This window comes from Symphalangus syndactylus, chromosome X (genome assembly GCF_028878055.3).
Source record: "Symphalangus syndactylus isolate Jambi chromosome X, NHGRI_mSymSyn1-v2.1_pri, whole genome shotgun sequence".
Lineage (NCBI taxonomy): Eukaryota > Metazoa > Chordata > Mammalia > Primates > Hylobatidae > Symphalangus > Symphalangus syndactylus.
In genome coordinates, this window is record NC_072447.2 from 139442000 (window position 1) to 139464290 (window position 22291).

The 22291-nt window shown below is 39.4% G+C and overlaps 1 non-coding gene across 1 annotated transcript; it reads left to right on the forward strand.

Moving 5' to 3' along the window:
* The first annotated feature begins 1019 nt into the window (after positions 1-1019).
* On the forward strand, positions 1020-1125 carry LOC129476547 (U6 spliceosomal RNA). Its single transcript, XR_008654984.1, has one exon. It is a non-coding gene; the product is annotated as a U6 spliceosomal RNA (small nuclear RNA).
* The last annotated feature ends 21166 nt before the right edge of the window (positions 1126-22291 follow it).

A 22291-nucleotide genomic window follows, 5' to 3' on the forward strand; every position in this document is an offset into this window, starting at 1 on the left:
ATTTCTGTTGTTTATAAGCCACCCAGTCTATAGAATTCTGTTATAGCAGTCCAAATGGACTAAGATGAACACTAACACTAATTGCCCATATTCGTGCCAGCTATAAGAGAAAGCACCATTTGAGGAAACATAAAACTAAACACACATTAGAGTCCTTTTTACAACTCTGCTTTGTTGCTGTTTAATTCATGGTTCTCAACCTTGACTCCACACTGATATCACCTATGGAGTTTCGAAAATACTGACAGCTATAAGGAAGTAAATCAATCAATCGAATTACCTAATTTTGAAAATAAATAAATAAAAATACCAATTCCTGGGTCTCACACCCAAATATTCTGATTTAATTAGTTCAGAAGGCAGCCCAGACAGCAAGTTTTATAAGCTCTCCAGGTGATTCTAATATGCAGGCAGGATTGAGACCCACTTGCCCAAAAGCTACAGTCATGTGCCCCATAACGATGTTTTGCTCAATCACAGGACCACATGTACAATGGTGGTCCTATAAAATTACAATGGAATTAAAAATGTCCTATTGCCTAGTGGCATTGTAGTCATAGTAACGTTGCAGCCCTAACACCGTAATGCAATGCAATGCATTACTCGTGTTTGCGATACTAGTGTTAACAAGCTATTGCTCTGCCAGTTGTATAAAAGACTAGCAATATGACTGTGTATAGAACATATACTTGATAATGACAATAAACAACTATATTACTGGTTTAGGTATTTACTATACCACACCTTTTATCATTATTTTCAAGCGGACTCCTTCTACTTATTAAAAAATACAGTTAAGTGTAAAACAAGCTCAGGCAGGTCCTTCAGGAAGTATTCCAGAAGAAAAAATTGTTAGCATAGGAGATGACAGCTTCGTGAATGTTACTGCCCCTGAAGACCTTCCAGAGGGGGACAAGATGTGGAGATGGAAGACCATGATACTGATGATGCTGACCCTGTGTAGGCCTAGGCTAATGTGTGTGTTTGGTCTTAGAGTTTAACAAAAAAGTTTCAAAACTGCGCTTGCTTTGGCAGCCCACGTACTAAAATTGGAATGATACAGAGAATAGTAACATGGCTCCTGTGCAAGAATGACACACAAATTGTGATGCGTTCCATTAAAAAAACTAAAAATAAGTAAAAATAATAAAAAGTAAAAGTTTTAAAGTAGATAAGCTTAGAGAATAAGGATATACATGATGAAAATATTTTTGTACAGCTGTACAATGTGTGTTTAAGTGTTATTACAAAAGAATAAAACAGGTAAAAAAATTAAAAGTTTATAAAGTGAAAAAGTTATAGTAAGCTAAGGTTAATTAGTTATTGAAGAAAAAAAAATGTATTTTTTGAGACAGAGTCTTGCTCTGTCACCCAAGCTGGAGCGCAGTGATGCAATCATGGCTCACTGCAGCCTTGAACTCCTGGTCTCAAGTGGTCCTCCCACCTCAGCCTCTCAAGTAGCTGGGACTACAGGTGTGTGCCTCCACACACAGCTAATTTTTAAATTTTTTGTAGAGATGATGTATTGCCATGTTGTCCAGGCTGGTCTGAAACTCCTGAACTTAAGCGATCCATCCACCTCAGCCTCCCAAAGTGTTGGGATTGCAGGCGTGAGCCACCATGTCCAGCCAAGAAAAAATACTTTTTATAAATGTAGTATAGCCTAAGTGTACAGTGTTTGTAAAGTCTACAGTAGCATGGAGTGATGTCCTAGACCTTCACATTTACTCACCACCCACTGACTGACTCAACCAGAGCAACTTCTAGTCTTGCAAGCTCCATTCATGGTAAGCGCCTTATACAGGTGTATAATTTTTTAAATCTTTTATACTGTATTTTTACTGTGCCTTTTCTATATTTAGATATGTTCAATACATAAATACTTACCATTGTGTTCCCATTGCCTACAGTATTCAATATAGCAACATGCTGTTCAGGTTCGTAGCCTAGGAGCAATAGGCCACACCATATAGCCTGGGTGTGTAGTAGGCTATACCATCTATGTTTGTGTAAGTGCACTCTGTGCTGTTCACACAACAAAATCACCTAACGACACATTTTTCAGAATGTACCCTCATCATTATGCAACACATGACTGTGCTTCTTAGACTCCAAACATACTTCCCCTGACTTGGTTCTAGGGAGTCAACATTGTCAATGTTACAGCTTCGTCTTAGAATGGTTTAGTGCTCCGCCCACCTTCTTCTTATACCCAGGATCATAAAGGCTTCTTCAAGGGCACTTTTTTGGGCACGGAGCTGACCACCTCCATGTGTTTCCTTCCCTTCAGGCCTTACAGAGCTTATTCTCATTATTCCACCTCTATTTGCAACGGAGCCTGAAACCTATCCTTATTTGCAGTTTGCCCTTTAAAAATCATCCCTTCTGGCTTTCTTTTTGCCCTGTTCTTTCTGTGTCCAAACTGAAAGTTCAAAGTGAGAGAAACTCATGCTACAGAGTGACTCGCTGGGGTTTGGTGTCAAATCTTAAAACGCCCACTTTCCAATCAAGGGTGACTAAATTATGAAGTAGCACCACCCCCACCCCCTCCTTTTTAGCTCTTCACAATGCTTGCTATCACCTATTTTATAATTAGCGGTAGATTAGCATGAAAAAGATCTTCCTTCCTGAATTAGGCACTGCAAATATATTTTCTAACTTTTGACCTAAATTGCAGTCTGGTTTAAAGTTTTGTTTGTTTACCGGTTTTCTAGAGAAATAAGAAAAAAAATAAAGTTTGGTTTGTTTGCTTGCTTGCTTGCTTGCTTTTTTTATTCACTCAACAAATCCTTAGCACATTTTGAACAAAGCAGCTTGAAAGCAGAGTTAGGCTATTTCTGTACACAAATAAAAGAGCAACTAAGCTTGTGTTTTCACCAGTGGTCTTTTGCAGAAGATAAGGGTCAATAGCTATGAGGGACCAAGGCTCAAGTTTCACTTAAAGGAAACTGGATTCACTTCTCCAAGTGATACTGAAAGCTTGTATTCCAGGGTTAAGATGTACCAAATCAGGGACTCTCTTGTTTTCAGGGATAGTGCGGATTCTACATATCGGGTTTTTAGGGTGCACATGATGAATAGTTTGGAAACGTTTCTGCACCAGTTTATCACTGGCAAGACAGAGGTACCACTTGCAGTCCTCTTCCTGAGAAGGTTCCTCCCACAAAGCATCCCACTTCCTTTTCAAATTTTACTTATTTTACTCATCAGCAATAAAATGAAAATGTGTCTTTCGCTCTCTATAATCATCTCCCCAACTCAGCAACTTAAGGTGCCTCTGTCACTTTGATTTATTCAAATGATTTGAAATGTCAACTTATTGAAGATCTGTAGAGGACCATGGGTAATGTCACCCACTGCCCTGAAAAGCCAACGAATTTTAACTCTCTGAACGGATGTCAGAGAAGGGCAAAGCTGAGCCCATGGAATCACTTTTTGCCATGCTTTTCAATGGAGCGATTCCAGGTGACTTCGTCATGCTCATTGAGGAAGCCACATCTCCTGCCAGTTTGTATGGCATCATATTGGCAAAAAGGAAAAATGGTCACTGTGAGGAGACTTTTCCCCACAAGTATGATTTCTTAGAGAGCCATGGCATTATTTTGGTGCTTAATGAAGTGAAACCTTTTTATCCCAGCTACAGTCTGGCCTTACTGGATTGGCAACAGCCCCAGCAAACTGACAATTTAAATGAGGGTGCCACTGCTTGAGGACTTTATGTGAGGCCTCATTAATTAGTCTATGAGGATGGTCTAACACGGTGCTTGGCACAGAGGTAGATAGCACTCGTGGCATGTTAACCATTGCTATGATTATGAAAAGTTCATTTCTAGAGAGTCCCACCAGTAGTTAAGAGGTAGGCTTAGGGATTTGACCTCTAACACACTGTGACTATTCCTGTCATTCTATCCTGCTGGTGGCTGGCCTGGTGCTCTAGGGTAGTCAAAACCATTATAAGAAACCGCAGAGAAATGTTCAATTCTCCTGTTGTGCTGGAATTCAGTCAACGCCAATGGATCTTAAAATAATTGGGTCAGTGTCTGAGGCTTAGAAAGGCAAGAGTTCTCTTTTGCCACATGGGATTTGGTGTGAATTTGGCATTAATATCAGACCTGTGCTATCTTGGCTTGCTTCTTTAGGAAGAAAGCTGGTGCTAACCCCTCAAGGAAAGGATAAAACACTTAGCAGAGCCTTGTTTGTTTCTCAGTAGGGAGTGGCACACTAGCTTAACATGTAGGAAGTTGGCAATAAAGTACTATATATGATGGAGATCTGACCTTGTTCTTAGCTGAGGTTGGTATGGCTTCCTCTAGAGCATTTGCCAAGTGGCCTTTGTGGTTAAACAGCACACTGAACTTTCTCTTAACTCCTTTTAAAGTGAAGACAAAAGGATGGATATGCCTGGCTGCCTCCAATGAACATTACACAGTGCCTCCTCTGTGTTAGGTGTTGGAGGTGCCATGAGCAGCACAGTCCCAGTCCCAGTTCTCAAGTTCACAGTCTAGTCAGAGAGACAAACAGTGATGCGCTAGAGCCCATTGCTACTGACTCATGAGAGTTGATAGACGTTTAGACATTTTTGCCAGTCAGTCGTTAAACACACACTTATTAAAAATAAAATTCTATAAGCCTGCAATTAAAATATATTTCAAAACAAAGGTAAGAAACACTCAAAATGTATCACTTCCTAATTATTTTACTGCCATTGCTTATTATATATGCTCTTGAGGTGATCTATAGCTATTGTAGCAGTCTGATGGAAATGCTGTATAATGGTGTACTACTGGGCATTTCTACCCAAATCAATATGTGACCTCACGTCGGTAGCTTGAAATTGGTCATGGTGGAAATATTTACACAGTGGAAATTGGCAATCACTATAAACTTGGAATGTTTTCTTTTTTCCTTTCATAAAATCAGTTATTAGACATTTATTAACACACCTGGAGACATTTTAGCAAATAGATTATAGTAAATCCAGTGGGCCCCATGGCTGTGGGATTATAGCCCATGGTAGGAGAACATGGGAAAGCGTTGTGAAAGGCTTCACACAGGAGGCAGGTGCTTGAAGCAAAGCTCTGAAGGATAATTAGGAGTGAAGGCCCAGAGGCAAGATATGGCAGAATTGATTGAATGAAAAAGATGTGGGTTTTGCTCTCAGGGGCTCTCAGTTAAAAGGAAACAGGAGAAATGGAGTGAAGGGTCAAGTGCTCTGTGGGGTCTACTGGGGCTGCTGTAGGGGCACAGAGGAGGGCACAGGGCTGGTGGGGGTAGAGTAAGGCTTCCTGGAGGAGGTGATGTGGCATCTTACCACGGAGATCAAAAGAGAACTAGGAGTAGCCACCATTCCTGGAATGGAGGTATAGAAAAGTAATGTCTTCTTATATATTAAAATATGTTGCCATTATAATCAGCATAGAAGAGTAATCAATGTTTTAAAAAAGTATTCTCAGGAAATGCTTCACTGTTGAGATTGTGCAATCCTTGAAATATTGCCTTGGGAGTGGGGGTCTTAGTTTCTAGTGCAGCCTCCCACCTATCACGGGTCTTTGCTTTATAATAGCCCTGGCTGAGGGCTTTGAAGTTCTGCCTGAATACTACAGGTGTTGGGGGAGAAGGGAGTTGAGTGCATTTGTTAAATTCTGAACCAAATGGGAACAAAGACCTCATTTGGGGAGATAATTATTAAATCCTATATTCAGAAGTCTGGTGTTTGCCAAGCCCTTCAGTTTCATGGACAAAGCATAAACAATATTCCCTTTTCAACACCACAAATTAACTTTTCCAAGAAAAATTGGCCGTGAGATAAGGATAGATTATATTCTGGTATGTGTGTGAGGAATGGGGACTTTGAACTGCTCTCAGGTCCCTAACTACAGAAAATCTAAGAAATGATGTTGTCTCACTTTGGTAAAATAACATCTGGGGAAAATACCTACTTTCTCTTTGCATTTAGTGCCTCATTTAAAAAAAAAAAAAAAAAAAAACTAAAGGTCAGATTAGCAACCTAAAAATGAAACTAGAATGGAGGTGAGGAAAGAAGGAGTAGTGTAACATTTTACCCTGCGGGCTGAGAAGAGGGAGCGGATCTAGTCGTGCAAGCACTCAGAGTCTGAAACGTAGGCCCTTAGTGTTACAAACAGGATGAATGCCTTGGCAAATAAACTCTTGAAAAGAAACCTGTGCTAAGCTTTCCCAGAGACTTTGAGTTTTCTTTAATCCTTTACATCCTTCTTTTTGTTACAAAAATAAATTTATTTATTTATTTATTTATTTATTTATTTGGACAGGGCCTTGCTCTGTCGCCCAGGTTGGAGTGCAGTGGCGAATCACAGCACACTGCAGCCTTGACCTCCGGGGCTTAAGCAATCCTCCCACCTCGGCCTCCTGAGTAGCTGAGACCACGGGCACACACCACAATGCCTGGCTAATTTTGTCATTTTTTGTAGAGACAGGGTTCTCTCCATGTTGCCCAAGCTGGTCTCAAACTCCTAGGCTCAAGAAATCCTCCCACCTCAGGTTCCCAAAACGCTGGGATGACAGGCATGAGCTACTGCATCTGGCAAATTCTTCTTAACTTTCTTGTTTGCAAGAAATAGAAACCCATTCAGCTAGTTCAGATAAAGGATGGGTGGGAAAATGAAATTAATTCAGAAATATTAACTGACACTCACTATGTGCCAGGTTCTGAGCTAGGAGTCCCTGGTAAGCAGTGACTAAGATGGACACAGTCCCTGTCCTCAGAGAGTGTACCATCTAGGAGGAAAAAAAGCACTAAACTAACAATTACACAATTTGGGTGTTGTTGTTGTTGTTTGGGTGTTGTTGTTGTCGTTGTTTGGGTGTTGTTGTTGTTGTTGTTGTTGTTTCTGAGACAGGGTCTTGCTCTGCTACCCGGTCTGGAGTGCGGTAGCGCAATCTTGGGTCATTGCAACCTCTGCCACTGGGGTTCAAGCGATCCTCTTGCCTCAGCCTCCTGAGTAGCTGGAATTACAGGCATGTGCCACCACACCAGACTAATTTTTGTTTTTGTTTTGTTTTGTTTTGTTTTTTAGTAGAGATGGGGTTTCACCATGTTGGCCAGGCTGGTCTCAAACTCCTGACTTCAAATGATCCGCCCACCTCAGTCTCCCAAAATGCTGGGATTACAAGCATGAGCCACTACGCCCAGCCTATGTGTTATTTAATTATAAGCACGATGTGCACTCTGAGGGAAAGGAGTGAGGGGTCGTGAGATCCCATGGAGCTCCAACCTAATAGGGCTGGATGAAAGGCCAGAGGAGGCTTCACTGGAGAAGTGATATTTGAGAAAACTCAGGAGCATAACTTTTGCTGGGATGAAGGAAGCATTATCCGGTACCCTTGCTTTTCTTTCTAATTCCCTTATCAGGCAATACGTTACAAAATCAGCATGAAATTTGATAAATTAAAACTCAGAAACAATGTAGAAAAAAAGCCTCCAAATCTATTTTATACTCGCAGGCTCCTTCAACCAATATGCTCAATTATTTTCCCTGAACAGATGTTCCCAGACCTTCCACTCACCCAGGAGTTTATTTCTTGGCTATTCCTGACAAAATTGCTGTTTAGCATAAGATTTAAAATGTGTGCATTAGAAAACCCCATTGTCTCAGCCCAAAATCTCCTTAAGCTGATTAGCAACTTCAGCAAAGTCTCAGGATACAAAATTAATGTACAAAAATCACAAGCATTCTTGTACACCAATTACAGACAAACAGAGAGCCAAATCATGAGTGAACTCCCATTCACAATTGCTTCAAAGAGAATAAAATACCTAGGAATCCAACTTACAAGGGATGTGAAGGACCTCTTCAAGGAGAACTACAAACCACTGCTCAATGAAATAAAAGAGGATACAAACAAATGGAAGAACATTCCATGCTCATGGGTTGGAAGAATCAATGTCGTGAAAATGGCCATACTGCCCAAGGTAATTTATAGATTCAATGCCATCCCCATCAAGCTACCAATGACTTTCTTCACAGAATTGGAAAAAACTACTTTAAAGTTCATATGGAACCAAGAAAGAGCCCGCATCGCCAAGTCAATCCTAAGCCAAAAGAACAAAGCTGGAGGCATCATGCTACCTGACTTTAAACTATACTACAAGGCTACAGTAACCAAAACAGCATGGTACTGGTACCACAACAGAGACATAGATCAATGGAACAGAACAGAGCCCTCAGAAATGATGCCGCATAGCTACAACTATCTGATCTTTGACAAACCTGACAAAAACAAGAAATGGGGAAAGGATTCCCTATTTAATAAATGGTGCTAGGAAAACTGGCTAGCCATATGTAGAAAGCTGCAACTGGATCCCTTCCTTACACCTTATGCAAAAATTAATTCAAGATGGATTAAAGACTTATATGTTAGACCTAAAACCATTAAAATCCTACAAGAAAACCTAGGCAATACCATTCAGGTCATAGGCGTGGGCAAGGACTTCATGTCTAAAACACCAAAAGCAATGGCAACAAAAGCCAAAATCGACAAATGGGATCTCATTAAACTAAAGAGCTTCTGCACAGCAAAAGAAACTATCATCAGAGTGAACAGCCAACCTACACAATGGGAGAAAATTTTTGCAACCTACTCATCTGACAAAGGGCTAATATCCAGAATCTACAATGAACTCAAACAAATTTACAAGAAAAAAACAAACAACCCCATCAAAAAGTGGGCAGAGGACATGAACAGACACTTCTCAAAAGAAGACATTTATGCAGCCAAAAAACACATGAAGAAATGCTCCTCATCACTGGCCATCAGAGAAATGCAAATCAAAACCACAGTGAGATACCATCTCACACCAGTTAGAATGGCCATCATTAAAAAATCAGGAAACAACAGGTGCTGGAGAGGATGTGGAGAAATAGGAACACTTTTACACTGTTGGTGGGACTGTAAACTAGTTCAACCATTGTGGAAGTCAGTGTGGCGATTCCTCAGGGATCTCGAACTAGAAATACCATTTGACCCAGCCATCCCATTACTGGGTATATACCCAAAGGACTATAAATCATGCTGCTATAAAGACACATGCACACGTATGTTTATTGCGGCACTATTCACAATAGCAAAGAGTTGGAACCAACCCAAATGTCCAACAACGATAGACTGGATTAAGAAAATGTGGCACATATACACCATGGAATACTATGCAGCCATAAAAAATGATGAGTTCGTGTCCTTTGTAGGGACATGGATGAAACTGGAAAACATCATTCTCAGTAAACTATCGCAAGGACAAAAAACCAAACACCGCATGTTCTCACTCATAGGTGGGAATTGAACAAGGAGAACTCATGGACACAGGAAGGGGAACATCACGCTCCGGGGACTGTTGTGGGGTGGGGGGAGGGGGGAGGGACAGCATTAGGAGATACACCTAATGCTAAATGACGAGTTAATGGGTGCAGGAAATCAACATGGCACATGGATACATATGTAACAAACCTGCACATTGTGCACATGTACCCTAAAACCCTACAGTATAATAAAATAAATAAATAAATAAATAAAATTAAAAAAATAAAAAATAAAAATAAAATGTGTGCATTTACAGCACTACATCCAGAATGCACCCCAGAAAGGAATTTTCACCATTAAATGTACAACTTAGTCAGGGCTATGATGACTAAAATGTTGTGGGAATGCTGATTATTTAAACATGACATTTTTAAGTTTTGATTCTTCATCTTTGCAAACAATTCTTTATTTTTATACTGCTGCAGAATTAATACCACTGTTGACTTGTGTTTCAGACTTTACATATCGCATTCCCTGTGCTTTTCACAGGTCTGCTGTGTTTCCACAGTTACTTTCCATCTGAGAAGCTGGAGAAGAGGCATTTTCCTTGACCCTCCACCCACCTACAGTCAGGCAAACATGCCTCTGACTAACAGAAACTGCCTGAAGGTGATGACTTGGTACATCCAGCAGACACTGAACTGCTGGACAGAATCGTATTTATAGCTTTCTTACAACTATCTTTTGCTTCTCACACAGGGTAGCTACTGGATACAGGAAGGTGCCTCTTCTTTTCTCACACCCATTTCTCTCCTTTGGGCTTACGGCTCCACCATTGTAGACATACTTGTCTGGCCTAAGAAAGCAAACTGACCAAAGAGTTGTGCAAAACTCAGCAGTTTCCATTTTGTAAACCTTCTCCAGTTGGAATTGCATAAAAGAGCCCTTCTCCTTTAAATTTCACTTTGAACTCTACCTTGGCTGAACCAAAATATCAGAGGGAAACTCAGTCAAAACCACAGTGTAGACCCCAAATAAGTAAAGATTTACTTGAAACCTGAAGATTTTCTCAAAAGCTTTTGAGAAGTTGCAGATAGAAAGGCCAACCTCACTTGGATTGATGATAAGGAGTGAAATCTGAAACCATGGGTTCTAGGCACTGGCTACCACTAGAGGTAGGTGGTAAAATAGCAATAATAATAATAATAATAATAATTATTATAATTACTGCTGCTAATACTACCTCTTGTCTTAAGCTTTTGCTATATGTCAGTAGATATTGTGCTAAGCATTGTTTATCTCGATGGCTTATCTCAGCAACCCTCTGGGGTGGGTGTGATATGACATCTCTTTACAGATGAGAAAATAAGGCTTGTTTGAATTCTGCCAATTATACTTGCAAGCACGTGTGTGTAGCTCTATGCAATTTTATCACATGTGAAGATTTGTGTAATCACAACCACAATCAAGATACTCAACTGCAGCCTGGGCAAAATAGTGAGACCTCATCTCTAAAAAAAAAACACACACACACACACACACAAAAATACAAAAAAGAGGCCTGGCGCGGTGGCTCATGCTTGGAATCCCAGCACTTTGGGAGGCCAAGGCGGGTTGATCACCTGAGGTCAGGAGTTCAAGACCAGCCTGGCCAACATGGTGAAACCCCATCTCTACTAAAAAATACAAAAATTAGCCAGGTGTGATGGTGCACGCCTGTAATCCCAGCTACTTGGGAGGCTGAGGCAGGAGAATCGCTTGCATCTGGGAGGTGGAGCTTGCAGTGAGCCAAGGTTGTGCCACCGCACTCCAGCTTGGGTGACAGAGCGAGACTCTGTCTCCAAAGAAAAAAAATAAAGAAAGAAAAAGAGAGAGAGAGAAAGAGAGAGAGAGAGAAAGAGAGAGAGAAAGAGAGAGAGAGAGAGAAAGAAAGAAAGAAAGAGAAAGAGAGAAGAAAGAAAGAAAGAAAGAAAGAAAGAAAGAAAGAAAGAAAGAAAGAAAGAAAGAAAGAAAGAGAAAGAAAGAAAAGGCCGGGCGTGGTGGCTCACGCCTGTAATCCCAGCACTTTGGGAGGCTGAGGCAGGTGGATCACCTGAGGTCGGGAGTTTGAGACCAGCATGGCCAACATGGTGAAACCCCATCTCTGCTAAACATACAAAAAAAAAAATTATCTGGGCATGGTGGTACACACTCGTAGTCCCAGCTACTCGAGAGGCTGAGGCAGGAGAGTTGCTTGAACCCAGGAGGTGGAGGTTGCAGCGAGCCAAGATCGCACCATTGCACTCCAGCCGGGGTGACAAGAGCAAAACTCCATCTCAAGGAAAAAAAAAAAAGCAAAACAAAACAAAACAAAAGAGCCAAGCTCACACCTGTAATCCCAGCACCTTGGAAGGCTGAAGCAGGAAGATTATAATTACAGGCGGGGTGGCTTGCGCCTGTACTCACAGAACCTTGGAAAACTGAGGCAGCAGGATGGCTTGAGCCCAGGAGTTTGAGGCTGCAGTGAGCTATGATAGCACCATTGCACTCCAGCCTGTGAGACACAGCGAGACCCTGTCTCTAAAAAAACTAAAATAAAAATAAAATAAAATAAAATAAAATAAAAGATACTCAACTGTACCATCACCACAAAACTCTGTTATTATCCTTTTACAGCCACATTCGGCCTCTCTCCCTTATCCCTGGTAGCCATTAATTTGTCCTCTATCATAATAGTTTTGCCATTCTGAGAATACTATATAAATGAACTCACAGACTACATAAACTTTTGAGATTGCCTTTTTTTCCGTCAGCATAATTCCCTCGAGGTTCATCCAAGTTGTTGCATATTGTATTGTTTGTATTATTGAGTGGCATTTCACGGTATGGATATAGCACAATTTCTTTATTGAAGTTTATTCCTATAGAAGGACATTTGGGTATTTTTCCAGTTTTTGGCTATTACAAATAAAGACGAGTTTCTACATGCAAATTTATGACCATAAAGTTGTTTGTAGTATTTCTTATTATCCTTTTAATGGCTGCAGAGGTTGCTGTGATATCTTTGTTTTATTCGTCATATTGGTGATTTTTGTGGGTTTTTTTTGTATTTTTTTAAGGACAGGATCTCACTATGTTGCCCAGGCTAGAGTGCGAGTGGCTATTCACAGGCACAATCATAGTGTACTACAGCCTCAAACTCCTGGGCTGAAGCAATCCTCCTGCCTCACCCTCCTGAGTACCTGGGACTACAGTGTATGCCACTGCGCCTGGTCTGATACTGGTGATTTTTATCTTCTTTCTTTTTACCTTTGTCAAATTTGCTAGAGGTTTATCAACTTTATCAAGTTATTTCAGAGAACCAGCTTTTTTTTTGTTTGTTTGTTTTTTGTTTTTTGTTTTTTTTTGAGACAGAGTTTCCCTCTTCTTGCCCAGGCTGGAGTGCAGTGGCGCAATCTCGGCTCACCACAACCTCCACCTCCTGGGTTCAAGCGATTCTCCTGCCTCAGCCTCCCGAATAGCTGGGATTACAGGCATGCACCACCACACCCAGCTAATTTTGTGTTTTTAGTAGAGGCGGAGTTTCTCCATGTTGGTCAGGCTGGTCGCAAACTCCCAACCTCAGTTGATCTGCCCGCCTCGGCCTCCCGAAGTGCTGGGATTACAGGCATGAACCACTGTGCCCGACCTGAACCAGCTTTTTGTTTCATCAGTTTTTCTAATGATTCTCTGTTTTCTATGCCACTGAAAACAATGGTATTGACTTGCTCTTCTTTTTCTAGGCTCTTAAGATGTGAGCTTAAATTATTGATTTGAGACTTTTGCCCTTTCCAATGTAAGCATTCAGTGTTATAAATTTCTTTCTTGGCACTGTTTTAGCTGATTTCCACATATTTTGATATGTCGTGTTTTCATTTTATTCAGTCCTATTTATTTTTAAATTTCCTTTGAGACTGTCTTTTTGACTCATGTATTATTAGGCATGCTGTTTAGTTTCCAAGTGTTTAGATATTTCCCTTTTATTTTTCTGTTATTGATTTCTAGTTTGATTCCATCTTGGCCAAATAACACATTGTATATAATTTCCATTATTTTAATTTGTTAAATTTTTTTTGTAACCCAGGATGTAGTTATCTTGGTGAATGTTCCATAGGAACTTGAAAAAAAATGTGTATTCTGCTGTGTTTGGGTGGAATGTTCTATATATGTCAGTTAGATCCTACTGGTTAATTGTGTTAAGCTATATCCTTGATGATTTTTTTGTCTAGCAATTTTATCAATTGCTAAGAATGGATTGTTGAAGTCCCCGAGTATTATTGTAGATTTGTCTATTTCGCCATTCAGCTCTATAGGTTTTGCTCAGGTATTTTGCAGCTCCGTTCTTTGGTGGTCTTCTCAGTGGTTTGACCCTTTATCATTATGTAATATCTCTCTTTGTCTCTGATAATTTTCTTTGCTCTGAAGTCTACTTTATCTGATATTAATATTGCCACTTCTTTCTTTTGATTAATGCTTGTAGAGCATCTTTTTCTATCCCTTTACTTTCAAACTATCCTGTTATATTTGAAGTGCATTGCTTATGAACAGCATATAATTGAGTCACATATTTAAAATCTATTCTGCCAATCTCTTTTAATTTGTGAATTTAGACCATTTACATTGAAAGTAATTATGGAATTTCTAGAGCTTAAGTCTGTCATTTTAATATTTATTTTATGTTCATTTTCTGTTTCTTGCTCCTCTGATATTTTTTCTTGCCTTCCTGTAGGCTACCTGAACAACTTTTAGAGTTCCATTGTATTTATTTATAATGCTTTTGATTATATTACTTCATATGGTTTTCTTAATGGCTGCTCTAAGTCTTACTACACACATAGATAAATTATCACAGCCTGATGGTATTGACATTTTACCAATTGAGTGAAGTGTGGAAACATTAATTCCATTTAGGTCCCTTTAATCTCCCCACTTTTCAAATACAACTGTCTTAGGTATTTTCTCCAAAATCATTGAGCTCCACGTCAGATCGTGTAACAACACTTCCTTCAACTATAAAATATGATTAAAGAAACTCATGAAGTAAAGAATAGTCCATTACATTTACTTCTATTTTTACCAATTCCATTATTCTTCCTTCCTTTCTGAAGGTCCATATCTCCTTTTGTTAACATTTTCTTGTTCTTTAGAGAACTTCCTTTAGCCATTATTTCAGCGTAGGTTTGATATTGACAGATTCTCTTAGTTTTCCTTCACTTGAAAATATCTTGACTTCCCCCTTCATTCTTAAAGAATGGTTTCACTGGATACAGAAATTGTAATTGACATGTCTTTTCTTTCATTACTTAAAAAATGTGCCACTTCTTTCTGGCCTCCATGATGTCATTTGAGAAACCCTCTGTGATTCAAACTGGTCTCCTATAGGTAAGGCATGGTTCTCTCTGGCTGCTTTCAAGATTTTTTTTTCTTCAGTTTTCAGATGTTTAATTATGCTGTATTTGACTCTCTACCTCCTACTCCATCCTTGCAAATTTATGTGGTGTGGATTCATATTGGTGTGAATCTCCTTGGGTTTATCCTAACAGAGATTTTCTCAGCTTCTTGAATCTTTAGGTTTATGTCTTTTGACAACTTTGGGGAATTTTCATCCGTTATTACTTCAAATACTTTTTCAGTCCCACTCTGTCTCTCATGCACCTCTCATAATATTAATATTTTTATTTGTTTCAAGAGAACTTGTAAATTCAACAGAATTTATAATAGATCATTGAAGCATTTTTATGACATCTGCTTTAAAATCCTTGTCAGATAATTCCAATGCGTGGTTCATCTCAGTATTGGTGTCACTCGGTTGTGTTTTTTTCTGGTATTTGTTATGACAGGTAATGCTTTGTTTTGTTTCACTTTATACAATACTTTTATCTCCTTTTGTTTTTAGTTGACATATAATAATTGTACAAATTTATGAGATACAGAGTGATATTTTAATACATGTATACAATGTGTAATGGTCAGATTACATAGTGTACATTTTGCTTTTTTATGTTAGAAGACTTGATTTTATTTAAGTCTTCTATTTTAGCAGTTAGCTTCTCTTAGGTTTAGTATGCAAGTTCTGACCTACATATGTGGGCTTTAGTTCCAATGAAAGTTTAGTTTGCTGAGCCTTTGGAAGCCATCATCCTATGGGCATCTGCTCTGGGTTTAGGTCATCTCTCAAGATTACAGAAACCCCTGGAAAAAAACTGATTGTAGTTCAAGCTGCTGCTATGAAGTCCCAAGTGTTTCTATTAGACCAGCATTTTCTAAGACCATAGAGATGAAGTTCAAAACCACTCTTCTGCTACTACAGCTGCTAGCATTTTGGTAAATTATGTTGACTAAAGAGGATGTCTTCACAATGTTTGATGCTGATGTTTTCATCTCTTCTACTTAAAATTGATCTGTGTTGCAAATTATACCTTCCTAAAGAGTATGCATACAACTTTTTTTACTAACATTTTCTTACAGAGTTTGCTCTGAAGCAGTGTTTTCTCTATCCACTTCATGCTATGATTCTAGTTCTTCTGGAATATTTATTTTAAACAGATACATTTCATTCCAACCAAGAATTTTGGAGGATATTCCGACTGACTTAAACTAAGAATTTTAAAGGTTAGTCTTTCTGATAGACTAAAGGGAGTAATACTATATAACTTTTCCATACCATTCTCATTTTTTTTAAATTACTTTGCTTTCCATCACAAACAAAATGGTGGGTGCAGTTTTAGATAGGATAGTCAGGGAAGACCATTTCAAAAGAAGGTAACATTTGAGCTGAGATGATACAATAAGAATCTAGCTATATAAATATCTGGGGGAATAGCCTTAAAGGCAAAGGAAATAGAAATGCAAAGGCTCTAGCAGGAACATGTTAGGTGTGCTTGAGGAACAACAAGGAAATCAGTGTGGCTGTAGCAGCATGAGTAAGGGGGCAACTAGTAGAAAATGAGATGAGAGAATGGCAGGAGCCAGTCCTATAGGGCTTTATAGGCCATAATCAGGATTTTAGATTTTATTCGAAGGTATTCCACTTAGATAGACAGCAAGACATTGGAGGATTTTGAAAAAAAATTGAAAGACATGATCTGATTCACATTTTAGAAAGATCACTCTGGCTGTGATATAGAGAATAGATTGGAATGGGGCCAAAAGAAACATTAAAATAGTGAGGACACTATTTAAGTGGTCCAAGCAAGCAATGACTAGTCTCTTTGGACCAGGCTTAAACTAGGAGGAGAATGGTAGAGGTAGTGAGAGGTGGTTAAATTTTGATATATTTTTTAGATATAGCCCATTGGAATTTTTCAGGGTTTATATGGAAGGGATGAAGAAAAAGTGAGCAATCAAGAATGTCCTAGGTTTTTGGTTGAGCAACTATTGGAGTGTGATTCCATTTTCTGAGATGGGGAAGCCTGCGGAGGGGAACAGTTTTGCAGGGGTATGGTAGGAGGTAGGGAGTCAAATGTTTTGCTTTGGCTATATTAATTTGAGATGTCTATTAGACATCTAAAGGAAATGATTAAGGAGGAGGTTGCATATATGAACATGGAACTCAAATAAGAGGTCTAGATTGAAGGTAAAATCTTTAGAGCCATCAGCATACATAGATAATAGGTAAAGCCATAGGATTTTATGAAATAATTTAGAGACTATAGGCAAATGAGAGGGCCTAAGGTTAAACTCTAGATAGGGTTTTGCCATGTTGTCCAGGCTGGTCTCAAACTCCTGGGCTCAAGTAATCCACCCAAATCAGCCTCCTAAAGTGCTGGGACTACAGGCATGAGCCACCAAGCCCGGCCATGATCTCTCTTCCTCACTGGAGTATAAGCTTCACAAGAACAGAATGCAGATTTTCTTTGTTCACTGCTTATATTAGTTTGCTAGGGCTGTCATAACACAATACCACAGCCTGGGTGGCCTAAACAACAGAAATGTATTGTCTCACAGTTCTGGAGTCTAGAAGTCTGAGATCGAGGTGTCAGCAGGGTTGGTTCCTTCTTGAGACTCTGAGGAAGAATCTATTCCATGCCTCTCTCCTAGCTTCTGGTGGTTTGTTGGTGATCCTCAGCATTTCTCAGCTTGTATATGCATCACCTTGATCTCTGCCTTTATCTTTACATGGTGTTCTGTGTGTATGTATCTCTGCATCTAAGTTTTTTCTTTTTATAAGAACATCTGTCATATTGGGTGAGGGCTCACCCTAATGACCTAATTTTAACTTGATTATATCTTTAAGGATCCTATTTCCAAATAAGTTCACATTCTGAAATACTGTGATCTAGGACATCAACATATCTTTTTGGGGGACACAATTCAACACACAACACTGCTCTGTCTCCAGCATCTAACACAGAGCCTGCCTCCGGGCCCCTAATTCCCCTAGTGACTCCTTGATGAATGAATATATGAATGGACTTTAGAGCTTCTGTGAAATGGTAAGCAATGTTGTGAAGGATGTGTGTGTGTATGTGTGTGTGCGTGTATGTGTGTGCATGTATTTCTCTGGAGAGAGAGAGAGCCCCTCTAGCCTTTCATCAGATTCTCAGTGATCCGTGATCCTAGAAGTGCCAAGACCCACTAGCTTATAATGTAAACACCACATCTTTGCTATGATATAGGGGCCCTTCATTATATAGCCCTGGTTTACTCTGCAGCCTGGTCTTTTAAACTTCACACACCTGTCTCCAGTCACACTGAATCACCTGTGGTTCCCTTCATGGGCCATTCTCTTGTTCATCTCTGAGCCTTTTCATATTTTGGTATCACCTCTGCCTAGTCTAGGATTCATTTTCGATCATCTGGCAGATTCTCAATCATCTTTCAAAAATAAGCTCCAGGGTTAGCCCCTCAAGGAGAATTTTTCTGACTTCTCTGGAGGGTGATAAGCATTTTCACTTCTGGGAACAATGTTCACACATCCACTAAAGCAACTGCCATAGACAGATGGGTCTGTTTCTACCACTGGACACTGAGATCCTGGAAGATAGAGATCAACTCTTACTCACCTCTGCATCCCTAGGCTAGAAGGGTGTCAGTCACAAAACAAGCCTTTAAGGGTGAATGGAAAAAAAAAGAGTGGCTGCCCTGGGGAAGACAGATTCTAACTTGAAGAATAGCCTAGTTCCAACAACAAAATCTGTTTCACAGTGAGCTAAATAGTGTGCAGCTTCTGGACACCACATGACTACTCATGATGGGGGATAATCTAGAAAGAGCATATGCACTGGATGGAAGGTCGAGCTGCATCTGGCCCCCACAACCTCTTCCACATCTGAGTATTTCTGATTCCACAACAGCCTGACCTTCCTTTTTTTTTTTCTTGTGACTGGAACCTGGCTTCTGAACTGGAGGGTATGTCACCCTCGAACTCCCGCTGACTAGGCCAAGGTTAGAAAAGGTACTTTCCAGAAGTTCACCATCCCAGGCAGACTCAAGGTGCCTGGCTTTGCCTTCTCAGCATCTCTGACTTCCCATCTGAAAACTGACTAATACTTGCTAATTGTATGTTCTAAGATCCTTTGATGAAAATGCCAGAGTATGTAAGTATCAAGTATTGTTATGAATAAGAAAAAAGGAATGAAGTTTCTGTTGCTTACTCCTTGAACGACATTATAGAAAATGGATGTCTTTTGCCAAACCACAGGGCATAGCTGCATTGTAGAAAGGAAACTGGTAAAAATGTATTCAACCCCTCCATCCTTTGGATTCAACATTAAAATATCTGCTTTTCTAGGACGCTCCTGATTACAAAAATGCCAAGGAGTCTTTTGGTGTCATTGTGGATTGTGCTCAGCAGTCTTCCATGAAGCCCTGCAATGAAACCTCACTGCAGTGGTGATCTAGTCTGGTGTTCTGTCTACCTAGAGCAGCACTCCCCTTCTGGGAAATGCTTTTTTATCCACTCCAACCGTGCATTTGAAGGATGCCTGCTATGTTCTTCTGGAACTCTGTTGCCTGCACACAGTGACTGGTAGAGACATGGGCACCTGATCCAAGCTGGGTCAATTAAAATCCTTCCAGGGACTTTGAATACATGGGCATAGAAAGAGTGAATAGAAAGTCCTCTCTGGAAGCAACTCTGGGGCAGGGGGGGTATGAGTACAGAACTGGCCAGCTACTATGCATCAGCGGTGTGGGAGAAGACTGAGAGAATGAAACTGACACTCAGAGAGGCAGAGGTCGGAGACAGAAAAAGGAGGGAGGAAGGGTGGGGAAGGAGAGAGAGAATGAAAGAGAAACAGACAGAGAGAGAGAAATCCTGTTAGTTACTCAAGTCCTTTGTTCTAGTTGTTCCTGCCTTCCCATGGCTCGGTTACATGATCACCAATAAGCCTCTTTTTTTTTTTTTGCCTAAGCAAAATTCCACCTGGCTTTCAGTCACTGCAAACCACAACAATCCTGACAAATATACACATGGAACATGCTATTAGCTCCAGAAACAAATGAAGAGCCTTACAGTCTCCAAGTACTTTCAGCTCAAGACAGTTTTTCTATCAAAATGACTTTTCTCAAGAATGTCCACTCTTCCTCCCATGGCAATGACCTAGGAAGAAAAGGAAAGAGAATGGGTTGACATTCCTAAGTACTTGTGCATGAAAGGGGCTTTACAGATCATCTGGTCAAACCTCCATTATACAGATGGGGAAATGGAGCTCCAGAGATGGGAAGGGATGATGTGCTCCCAAAGTTGCACATCATCCCTTCCCCTCCCTGAACTAGAATAGAGTTCTGGCTCTATTACTAACTTTCTACTAATAATGTTTGTACTAATACAAAAATTTGTTACTAAGAACAAATATTATTAGTAATATTACTAATAATCATTACTTATTACTAACAAGTTAGTAATAGAGCCAGAACTTGATTCTAGTTCTTCCAATTTATTCTGACTCACTAGTTTCCCACAGGTCTCCAATCTGAAATTCTGTAAATGAAATTGCAATGCAATTTTTTAAAACACCAAACTTTATTTTCTTCCTGGAATACACATCACTCCTCACCCCCACTCATTCTATTTCTTCAAGTTCATGAATATGTAAAATGTTAAGAATTTTAAGTTATATATCTGCTGGAGGGTTACTATGGCTGTGACACTTAAAATTTTAGTTCTGCAAACTATTTTGATTCATATCCAGTGCTTGACTCTGACATGAAGGTCTAATGAAAAATCAGGCCTCCGGCCTTTTTGTTTTCATCTTGTAGAACTACTGCTACATTTAGCCTTTTAAAAATGATATGACCAGCTTTCATTTTGACAATTGTATCCTCAAGACTTCCAGAAACTGATGAAATTGTCATTGCTGTGAAATTATCCTGCAATCATTGTGAATATATATATATAGTGAATATATATATATACAATCTTTGTGAATATATATATATATATATATATATATATATATGGTAAGTTATAATGTGACTCATGTCCACTCATGTCATCGTCAGGCCCTTTAATATTTCTTCAGAAGGAAATGTGTGCAAGTAAGATATTATCGCATATTATCAATCAGTCCATTGAGTAATCAACCAATCAATCATTGAGTACCAAGTAGGTGCCTAGCACAATTTTAGTTGTTTCAGGAACAAAAGAAATGTAAGGCCCTGAGATACTTAAAAGTATATGAATGCAGATATATTTCCCATCTTAAACATGCAGCAGCTTCCCCATGGTGGCTTACTTTTGTTACAATAGGAAGTTACATGGTAGAGTGGAAAGAACATGGACTTTGGAGTCAGGCTGTCCTGGGTTTGAATGTGTATTACTAAAATTGTGCAAACCTGGAGAAGTCACAGCCCACCACTGCGCCTCACTCTCCTCATTTGTTAAGTTGTAATAATAATAATAATAGCAAAAGTATCTACCTTTATCTACCTTTCAGGGTTGTTCTGATAATTAAATGTTATCATTTACCTGGCATAGGTAGGTGCCCAATAAATGCTAACTAGTATTGTAATTAATATGATATATGTTTAGGTCCAGTTGTTCAAGAGAGTATGGTAACTCAGGAAGGTTTAGCAAGCTTAGTAGGCAGCAGTATGGTGTAGGAATTCAGAGCAAGGGCTCCAAAATCCAACAGAATTTGAGTCGAATCCCAGCTGTACCACTTTAACTCATTGGGTGACCTTGGACAGATTGTTAAACTTCTCAAGTCTCAAGTCTTTTCATCTCTCAAGTGGGGATAACGGAATCTATCACAGAGAGCTGTTGGCAAAACTTAATGAGATGATGGCTGGAAAGAACTAGTGCATCACCTGGCACAAAACACTATTTGGTCACGTGTGAAGCTGTTAACATCTGTGCTATAAAACGCCATGGTCACTTTATAAATTACTGTTATTGACACATCCTTTTGCTTTCCAGTATTCATAGGCAAGAAAAACTGAGCCATTCTTTATTTCCATCTGTTTTTGTCATTTGAAAGTAGCATTCATAGTAGAGACCTAAGGATTACTTTAAAGAAGCACTTAAAGATTTTCAAGATAGTGCCTCAAATTGCAGGAAGTCTATATTATTTTTCAGAATAGACTTGTAGATCTTCAGCAGTTACTCCTCCAGATACTAATGTACTAAGTAATCTACTGTTTGAGGGGCTTTCAGAGAAAAGGTGCTTTGTAAATATATAAAATTGCTTATACTGAAATAAAATAAATCCTTTAGGTACTCTAAGATTATGTACTACTAATATTTTATATATACATCCAACTGCTAATATGATTCTAAAGGAAAGAAAAGACAAGATCAAGAGTGCACTTTTCAAATGAATTTTGTAGAGAAAAAGACTAAAAATGTTTACTGTATTAAAGCACTGCATTAAGAATTCTCAAGTTAAGTTTCTGAAAATAAACACTTTTTTTGAAATGGAATAAAAAGATTGCACTGGAAGCAGAGTCATGGAGGAAACAGAAGAAAGCTAACATTCATTCACCATCAGCCATGTTACTTCATCTCATTTAACGCATGCAACAATCCCATGAGGTGGGTGGTATTATCCCCATT